Here is a 10374-nt window from a genome sequence, read left to right as displayed (position 1 = left end):
TCCTTTTAATGTGCTGTTGGATTCTGTTTGCTAGTATTTTGTTGCGGATTTTTGCATCTATGTTCATCAGTGATATTGGTCTGTTGTTTTCTTTCTTTGTGACATCTTTGTCTGGTTTTGGTATCAGAGTGATTGTGGCCTCGTAGAATGAGTTTGGAAGTGTTCCTCTCTCTGCTATATTTTGGAAGAGTTTGAGAAGGATAGGTGTTAGCTCTTCTCTAAATGTTTGATAGAATTCGCCTGTGAAGCCATCTGGTCCTGGGCTTTTGTTTGTTGGAAGATTTTTAATCACAGTTTCAATTTCAGTGCTTGTGATTGGTCTGTTCATATTTTCTATTTCTTCCTGATTCAGTCTTGGTAGTTTGTGCATTTCTAAGAATTTGTCCATTTCTTCCAGGTTGTCCATTTTATTGGCATAGAGTTGCTTGTAGTAATTTCTCTTGATCTTTTGTATTTCTGCAGTGTCAGTTGTTACTTCTCCTTTTTCATTTCTAATTTTATTGATTTGAGTCTTCTCCCTTTTTTTCTTGATGAATCTAGCTAATGGTTTATCAATTTTGTTTATCTTCTCAAAGAACCAGCTTTTAGTTTTATTGATCTTTGTTATCGTTTCCTTCATTTCTTTGTCATTTATTTCTGATCTGATTTTTATGATTTCTTTCCTTCTGCTAACTTTGGTTTTTTTTTGTTCTTCTTTCTCTAATTGCTTTAGGTGCAAGGTTAGGTTGTTTATTCGAGATGTTTCCTGTTTCTTAAAGTAGGATTGTATTGCTATAAACTTCCCTCTTAGAACTGCTTTTGCTGCATCCCATAGGTTTTGGGTTGTCGTGTGTCCATTGTCATTTGTTTCTAGGTATTTTTTGATTTCCTCTTTGATTTCTTCAGTGATCACTTCGTTATTAAGTAGTGTATTGTTTAGTCCCCATGTGTTTGTATTTTTTACAAATCTCTTCCTGTAGCTGATATCTAGTCTCATAGCGTTGTGGTCGGAAAAGATACTTGATACAATTTCAATTTTCTTAAATTTACCAAGGCTTGATTTTTGACCCAAGATATGATCTATCCTAGAGAATGTTCCACGAGAACTTGAGGAAAATGTCTATTCTGTTGTTTTCGGATGGAATGTCCTATAAATATCAATTAAGTCTATTTTGTTTAATGTATCATTTAAAGCTTGTGTTTCCTGATTTATTTTCATTTTGGATAATCTGTCCATTGGTGAAAGTGGGGTGTTAAAGTCCCCTACTATGAATGTGTTACTGTTGATTTCCCCTTTTATGGCTGTTAGTATTTGCCTTATGTATTGAGGTGCTCCTATGTTGGATGCATAAATATTTACAATTGTTATATCCTCTTCTTGGATCGATCCCTTGATCATTATGTAGTGTCCTTCTTTGTCTCTTGTAATAGTCTTTATTTTAAAGTCTATTTTGTCTGATATGAGAATTGCTACTCCAGCTTTCTTTTGGTTTCCATTTGCATGGAATATCTTTTCCCATCCCCTTACTTTCAGTCTGTATGTGTCTCTAGGTCTGAAGTGGGTCTCTTGTAGACAGCATATATATGGGTCTTGTTTTTGTATCCATTCAGCCAATCTGCGTCTTTTGGTGGGAGAATTTAGTCCATTTATATTTAAGGTAATTATCGATATGTATGTTCCCATTCCCATTTTCTTAATTGTTTTGGGTTTGTTATTATAGGTCTTTTCCTTGTCTTGTGTTTCTTGCCTAGAGAAGTTCCTTTAGCATTTGTTGTAAAGCTGGTTTGGTGTTGCTGAACTCTCTCAGCTTTTGCTTGTCTGTAAAGGTTTTAATTTCTCCATCAAATCTGAGTGAGATCCTTGCTGGGTAGAGTAATCTTGGTTGCAGGTTTTTCTCCTTCATCACTTTAAATATGTCCTGCCACTCCCTTCTGGTTTGCAGAGTTTCTGCTCAAAGATCAGCTGTTAACCTTATGCGGATTCCCTTGTGTATTATTTGTTGTTTTTCCCTTGCTGCTTTTAATATGTTTTCTTTGTATTTAAGTTTGATTAATATATGTCTTGGCATATTTCTCCTAGGACTTATCCTGTATGGGACTCTCTGTGCTTCCGGGACTTGATTAACTATTTCCTTTCCCATATTAGGGAAGTTTTCAACTATAATCTCTTCAAATATTTTCTCAGTCCCTTTCTTTTTCTCTTCTTCTTCTGGAACCCCTATAATTCGAATGTTGGTGTGTTTAATGTTGTCCCAGAGGTCTGTGAGACTGTTCTCAGTTCTTTTCATTCTTTTTTCTGTATTCTGCTCTGCAGTAGTTATTCCCGCTCTTTTAACTTCCAGGTCACTTATCCGTTCTTCTGCCTCAGTTATTCTGCTATTGATCCCATCTAAAGTATTTTTAATTCCATTTATTGTGTTGTTCATCGTTGCTTGTTTCATCTTTAGTTCTTCTAGGTCCTTGTTAAACGTTTCTTGCATTTTGTCTATTCTACTTCCAAGATTTTGGATCATCTTTACTATCATTATTCTGAATTCTTTTTCAGGTAGACTGCCTATTTCCTCTTCATTTGTTAGGCCTGGTGGGTTTTTATCTTGCTCCTTCATCTGCTGTGTGTTTTTCTGTCTTCTCATTTTGCTTATCTTACTGTGTTTGGGGTCTCCTTTTTGCAGGCTGCAGGTTCGTAGTTCCGGTTGTTTTTGGTGTCTGTCCCCAGTGGCTAAAGTTTGTTCAGTGGGCTGTGTAGGCTTCCTGGTGGAGGGGACTAGTGCCTGTGTTCTGGTGGATGAGGCTGGATCTTGTCTTTCTGGTGGGCAGGTCCACATCTGGTGGTGTGTTTTGGTGTGTCTGTGGCCTTATTATGATTTTAGGCAGCCTCTCTGCTAATGGGTGGGGTTGTGTTCCTGTCTTGGTAGTTGTTTGGCATAGTGTGTCCAGCACTGTAGCTTGCTGGTCGTTGAGTTAAGCTGTTTGCTGGTGTTGAGATGGAGATCTCTGGGAGATTTTCGCCATTTGATATTACGTGGAGTTGGGAGGTCTCTTGTGGACCAGTGTCCTGAAGTTGGCTCTCCCACCTCAGAGGCAAAGCACTGACTCCTGGCTGCAGTGCCAAGAGCCTTTCATCTACACAGTTCAGATTAAAAGGGAGAAAAAGCAGAAAGAAAGAAAGAAAGAAAGAAAGAAAGAAAGAAAGAAAGAAAGAAAGAAAGAAAGAAAGGAAGGAAGGAAGGAAGGAAGGAAGGAAGGAAGGAAGAAAGGAAAGAAAGAAGGAAGGGAGGGAGGGGGAGGGTGGAGGAAGGAAGGAAGGAAGGAGGGTAGGAAGGAAAGAAAGAAAGAAAGAAGGAAAGAAAGAAGATAAAATAAAGTAAGATAAAATAAATTAAAGTTATTAAAATAAAAAATGATTAAGAAAAAAAAATTTTTTAAAGAAAAGCAAAAACAAAAAACGGATGGATAGAACCCTAGGACAAATGGGGAAAGCAAAGCTATACAGACAAAATCTCACACAGAAGCATACACATACACACTCACAAAGAGGAAAAGGGGAAAATATCATAAATCTTGCTCTCAAAGTCCACCTCCTCAATTTGGGATGATTCGTTGTCTATTCACGTATTCCGCAGATGAAGGGTACATCAAGTTGACTGTGGAGCTTTAATCCACTGCTCCTGAGGCTGCTGGGAGAGATTTCCCTTTCTCTTCTTTGTTCGCACAGCTCCCGGGGCTCAGCTTTGGATATGGCCCCGCCTCTGCATGTAGGTCACCGGAGGGCGTCTGTTCTTTGCTCAGACTGGGTGGGGTTAAAGGAGCCGCTGATTCGGGGACTCTGGCTCACTCAGGCCGGGGGGAGGTAGGGGCACGGAGTGCAGGGCGGGCCTGTGGCGGCAGAGGCCGGCGTGACGTTGCACCAGCCTGAGGCGCGCTGTGCGTTATCCCGGGGGAGTTGTCCCTGGATCCCGGGACCCTGGCTGTGGCGGGCTGCACAGGCTTCCCGGAAGTGGGGTGTGGATAGTGACCTGTGCTCACACACAGGCTTCTTGGTGGCGGCAGCAGCAGCCTTAGCATCTCATGCCCGTCTCTGGGGTCCGCGCTGTTAGCCGCGGCTCGCGCCGTCTCTGGAGCTCCTTTAAGCGGTGCTCTTAATCTCCTCTCCTCACGCACCAGGAAACAGAGAGGGAAGAACAAGTCTCTTGCCTCTTTGGCAGGTGCAGACTTTTCCCTGGACTCCCTGCTGGCTAGCCATGGTGCACTAATCCCCTGCAGGCTGTGTTCACGCCGCCAACCCCAGTCCTCTCCCTGCGCTCCGACCGAAGCCCGAGCCTCAGCTCCCAGACCCGCCCGCCCCAGCGGGGGAGCAGACAAGCCTCTCGGGCTGGTGAGTGCCGGTCGGCACCGATCCTCTGTGCGGGAATCTCTCCGCTTTGCCCCCCGCACCCCTGTGGCTGTGCTCTCCTCCGTGGCTCCGAAGCTTCCCTCCCCGCCACCCGCAGCCTCCGCCTGCGAAGGGGCTTCTAGTGTGTGGAAACCTTTCCTCCACGGCTCCCTCCCAGTGGTGTAGGTGCCGTCCCTATTCTTTTGTCTCTGTTTATTCTTTTTTATTTTGCCCTACCCAGGTACGTGGGGGGTTTCTTGCCTTTTGGGAGGTCTGAGGTCTTCTGCCAGCATTCAGTAGGTGTTCTGTCAGAGCTGTTCCACGTGTAGATGTATTTCTGGTGTATCTGTGGGGAGGAAGGTGATCTCCGCATCTTACTCTTCCGCCATCTTCCCCTCTAGTATCTTTATCAGTTTTTCATAAAGCTAGATATACACCTAACCTATTACACAAACACTTTCACTTTTAGGAATTATCCAAGGAAAATGAAAAGATAAGTGTACACAGTAACATCAACACAGATGCTTATAGCAGCTTCTTTCATAATAATAAAGAACTGAAAACAGGCCAGATGTCCATCAACTGTTGAACGTATAAATCAAGTGTAGTTTACCAATATAGCTAAATAACACTAGGTGATAAAAAGGAATGAATCATTGATGCACACAGCCAACATAAGTGGATCTCAAAAGAGGCTTCATTGAAAGTATTTACATGTATGATTCCATTATTTGAAGTTCTAAAACAGACAAAAGCAATATGTGGTGAAAAAAATAAGAACAGTGGTTGCCCCTAGGGGATGAGGATGAGGCTAATTGGGAAGAGACCTGAGGAGCCTTTTCATATGACCCAGCAGTCCAGCTCCTGGGTATTTACCTGAGAGAAATGAAAATTTAAGTTCATACAAAAACTTATCCATGAATGTTCATATCAGCTTTATTAAAAATTTGCAAAACCTGGAAACAACCAAAATGTCCTACAATAGGCCAACGGGTAAACAAACTGTGGTACATGCACACAATGGAATACTACTCAACAATAGAACATAACTATTGATACACATAACAATCTAGATGAACCTCGAAAGCAGTATGTTTAGTGATAGGAGCCAACCTCAATAGCTGACACACTTTATGGATCCATTTGCAAGACATATGGGAAAGGCAGTTTTTTAGAGATGGAGAACAGAGCAGTGGTTGTCAAGGGTTAGGTCTGAAGAAAGAGTTTGACAACTGTTGAGAGTTTAGTTAAACTACTCCATAATATTGCAGCCTCTGCATTCTTTTTGTGGGGCTAAGGGGCCTGCAGGGGCCTTGGGTGCACTGAAACCTAACCTCAAGGGCATGCCCTGGATGGCAGCCAGCTAAGTCACAAGAAAGTGTAACTGATATGAGTTCCCCAAAGCCCCTGGTGATAAAAGAGTCTCTTCCGCCTCCCAGCTCCTTCCCCTTGTGGGTCCCTTAGATAGGACTCCAACAGAGCTTACGAAAACCCTGCTCTTTTTATGGTTTTGAATTGCCAGTCTGGCCTTATCCAGGGAACCTCAGAAACACATCACCTATGGACCCTAATAAAGGCATAAGCTGCATGTCCTGCTGCTTGCCCTCTGCCTGTACCCTGCCTTGACCGCCTGTGTGGCCCTCCAGGTGTGCTGTGTACCTCATCCAGGACCTGTGAGTACAGTAATAAACTTCTCTATTTCACTTTCCCTTGTGGTCTTTGTTGAATCTTGGCTCACCATCCAACTCCCCACCCAGGACTCTACGTAACAAACGTTATTTTAGCAAAACTCAAGCACTTAAATGGGGCCAGCAGACCAGGGACTTTCCTGGGTTGCTGGAGCTGTTCCATATCCTGAATGTGGTGGTGGATACACACATATATACATGTGCTAAATTCGTAGAACTGGGCTCCAAAAGAGGGTGATATTATTGCATAATATTAAAAAAAAATAACAGAGTGCCATGGACTGCATGCAGTACTATCCCCACTACTTGGTAAATTCTTATTTTAGCACAACTATATTTTTATATATTTTAAAAATATATTTTATGTTATATATTATATATCAGGTTTATATATCAAATATATGTAATTTCTCTCTAACTCTTCTAACCACTATTCTGAAATGGTGGGCAGGTATTACACTCTCATTATTAAAAATGAAGAAATTAAATTTCATTAAAAGGCTAGTACGCTATCAGGGAAGCAGTAGGCATAAAGTTTCTCACTAATCAAAAATACGTAAGGCATAAACATATAGAATTAATTTTAAAACGTGGGTCTCACACGTGGTTACTACTCTAGCTTTCTATGCTAAACCGCCATTTCCACGGTGACATGCAAATTGAGTGATCGGAGGTGGAGCCTGGTCCAGCAAAAGTCACATATGCAAATTGAGATTTTGGGAGAAAAGCCTTTCCAGTGTCAAGATTCATATGCAGGAATCTTGAGGGTAGGGGCTGTGCCTGGTGCAAGCTTCGTATGCAAACAAGGGGTGCTGGGGTGGGGCCTGGCCGGGCGCCCGCCCACTGTTGCTAGGTTACAGCTTGTTCACGCAGGTTGCCAAGCAGGGCATCTCTTGGCATCTCTAGGGGAACACAACCAAAAACTCTTGACCCTGCATGACCCTAATTCCGACTTTGCCTATGTGTTGATTGTGTCCCGCCCACCCCAATCCCGATCACACCTCAATCTTCCCGTCAAAGCCCCTGCCCCATGGGATTCCATGCCAAGTGCTCTGTCCACCCACCCCTGCCTCCCGCACCCAGGGCAGTCAGTCGCCTTGACACCTTCACCCTATCACGACACCGCCCTCGCGGTGTCGAGCGCCGCCGCAAGGAACCCTGTCCCTCTGGGAACTTTGACCTGGCTCCAACTTGCTCAGAGCCAGTGGGGGAGCCTTCTGTTGTCCGGCCTCACCCCAGGCCCCAGTCCGCCCCCAGCCCCGCCGCAGCCAGCCTCTCCCACCCAGGGCCACCCCATACACTGTCACCGTGGGAGACCGCTCCTCTCTGTGATCCCCGACTCCACGGCCCCCACCCCCCAACTCCGGCCAGACCCCCGCCCCCATCCCTCCGACGAGGGGTGTCCCACCACCACCACCTCCCACTCCAAGTGAGTGAAGCATGCACAGGGGGTCTCTTGAAACACTTTATTGACTCGCAGTGACTGTGCCCAAGGCGGCGGGCAGGCCGGGGCCGCCCGGGCTGTGTGGTCGGTCGGTGAGCGGGCCTGGCGCCTGATGGCCGTGCCCCTGGGGGCCGGGGACCCAGGTGTCGTTGGGCAGCTAGGGCTGGGCCGGGGCCACCTGGGAGATGGTGTTATAGTCCTGAACAAGTCGCTGAGCAGCGTATTGCTGTGGGCCGCCAAGTCCACCAGCTCCGGAGTGAGGCGCCTCCTGCCGCTGTTCTGGGCCTCATGGCACACCAGCTCCAGGACCCTGGCCGCCAGGTACTGGATGATGGCCACTAGGTAGACGGGTGCGGACGAGCTCAGGCACTGGGCATAGTGGCCCTCCCGCAGGAGGTGCTCCATGTGGCTCATGGAGAAGGACAGCTCGGCTTGGGCGGTGCAGGAGTGGTGACCGGGTGACCCTCGACGGCCCCTCTTCCCCAGCATGCTGGCCATTGGGTGCGCTTTCTGCGACGGCCTCGCTCTGCGGTGTGCTGGGCGGCAGTGCAGCGGGATGAGGGGCGGTCGGTTGTGCCTGCTGGTCCCAACATCTCAAGACAACCGGTGTTCTCAGGCCCCTCCTCCATCTCGTAGCAACCATAGGCTGGGCCCTCATTGGTCGGGGAGCACCCTGTGAGGTCACTGCTTTCCCATAACCCCTCCCCCACCCCCACCTCACCCCGCCCCCACCCCCTCCACCAGGGTCCTGGGCCTGGAAAGAAATGACGCCGGCAGGATCCTGCTCGCTGTGCTCGCTGGACCCTCTCTTTGGTGGAACTCTCACTGTCCACCAGACGGGAACTTTGTACAGAGAAGGCAGCTAATGGCGACCATCCAGGGGCACCAAGTATACACTGGCGGTGCTGGGCCACCATCACGACTATATATCTGCTTCCAAATGAATAATATTCCTGGCTGAATAATATTCAGCAGGCTGAATAACATTGCAATGCGTGGCTAGACCACACATGTTGTGTATCCGCTCAGCAGCTGATGTACATTTGGGTGACTTCCACCTTGTGCCCGTCGGGCATAGTGCTCTGGTGAACATTCCTGGGCAGGGTTCTGTTTGAACACCTGTTTTCAATTCAGTTGGGTTTACAACCCATGGGATAGATCTATGGGTTTATTTCTGGACTCCACTGATCTATGTGTCTATCCTTATGCTAGTAGCACATAGTTTTGATAACTGAAGCTTTGGACTAAGTTTTGAAATAGGGAAGTGTGAGTCCTCCAACTTTTTTCTTCTTTTCCAAGATTATTTTGGCTATTCAAGGTCACTTGAAATTCCGTATGCATTTAGGATTGGCTTTTACATTTCTGTAAAACAGAGCGTTGTGATTTCCATAGGGATTTCATTAAATCTCTAGACAACTTTGGGTGGGATTGCCATCTTAAAAGTATTAAGTCTTCCCGTCCACAAAATCTGCTGTCTTTCCCCCTTTCTTTTTAAGGTCATCATTAATTTCTTTCAGCAGTGCTTTGTAGTTTTCAGTGCACAAGACTTGTACCTCCTTGGCTAAATTTATCTCTGTGTGTTTTATTCCTTTTGATGTTGTGTGAAATAGAACTGTTGTCAATTTCATTTTGGATTATTTTTTCATTGCTAGGATATGGAAACACAACAGATTTTTGTGTGTTGATCTTGTATACTGCAACTTGGTTGAATTCGTTTGTTAACTCTGATAGTGTTTTGTGGATTCTTTAGGGTTTCCTGTACAGAAGAGCATGTCATCTGAGAATAGAAGTAGTTTAACTTCCTTTCCAACTTCGATGCTTTTCATTTCTTTTTCTTGCCTCATTGCTCTGACTAGGACTTCCGTTACAGTCTTGAGTAGAAGCACTGAAAGCAAGCATTCTTCTCTTGTTCCTAATGTTAGGGGAAATGCTTCCAGTCTTCCACCATTGAGTATGACATTAGCTAGGGTATTTCATAAAAGCCTTTTATTTTGTTGAGGAATTTCCCTTCTATTCTTAGTTTGCTGGGTGTTTTTTGTTTATTTGTGTTTTAATCATGAAAGTTGTTAGATTTTGTTGAATGCTTTTTCTGCATCAACTAAGATGATCATGAGGGTGTTTTCCCCCTTCATTTTATCAATGTGGTTTTGACTAATCAGTTTTCTTATGTTGAGCCATCCTTGCATTCCTGGGATAATTCCTATTTGGACATGGAATGTAATATTTATAATATGCTGCTGGATTCAGCTTGCTAGAATTCTTCCGAGGATTTTTGCATCGATATTCATAAAAGCTATTGGTCTGTAATTTTTCGTATATCTAAGAGTAGAATTGCAGTGTCATATGGTAATTCTATGTTTAACTTATTGAGGAACAACCACCCTACTGATTTCCACAGCAGCTCTACCATTTTTTCATTCCCAACAAGCAGTGTATGTGTGTCCCAATTTCTCCACATCTTCTCCAAAACTTGTTATTTTCTGGGGGTGTTTTTGCTTCGTTTTGCTTGTATTAGCTATCCTAGTGGGTGTGAACTGGTATCTCACAGTGATTTTGATTTGCATTTCTCTAATGGCTAAATACGTTGAGCATCCTTTCCTGTGCCTCTTCGGCATTTGTACATCTGCTTTGGAGGAATGCCTATTCAAGTCCTTTGCCCATTGTTTAACTGGGTTGCTTATCTTTTTGTTGTTGACTTGTAAGGTTTCTTTATGCGTTCTGGAAAATAGACCTTTCTCAGATATATGATTTGCAAATGTTTCTGCCATCCTATGGGTTGGGCTTCAAAGTGGCTCAGTAGTTGTGGTGCACGGGCTTAGTTGCTCCGCGGCATGTGTGATCTTCCCGGACCCGGACCAGGGCTTGAACCCGTGTCTCCTCTGCATTTGCAG

The sequence above is a fragment of the Phocoena sinus genome, chromosome X (genome assembly GCF_008692025.1).
Source record: "Phocoena sinus isolate mPhoSin1 chromosome X, mPhoSin1.pri, whole genome shotgun sequence".
Classification (NCBI taxonomy): Eukaryota; Metazoa; Chordata; class Mammalia; order Artiodactyla; family Phocoenidae; genus Phocoena; species Phocoena sinus.
This window is presented reverse-complemented; position numbering follows the sequence as displayed.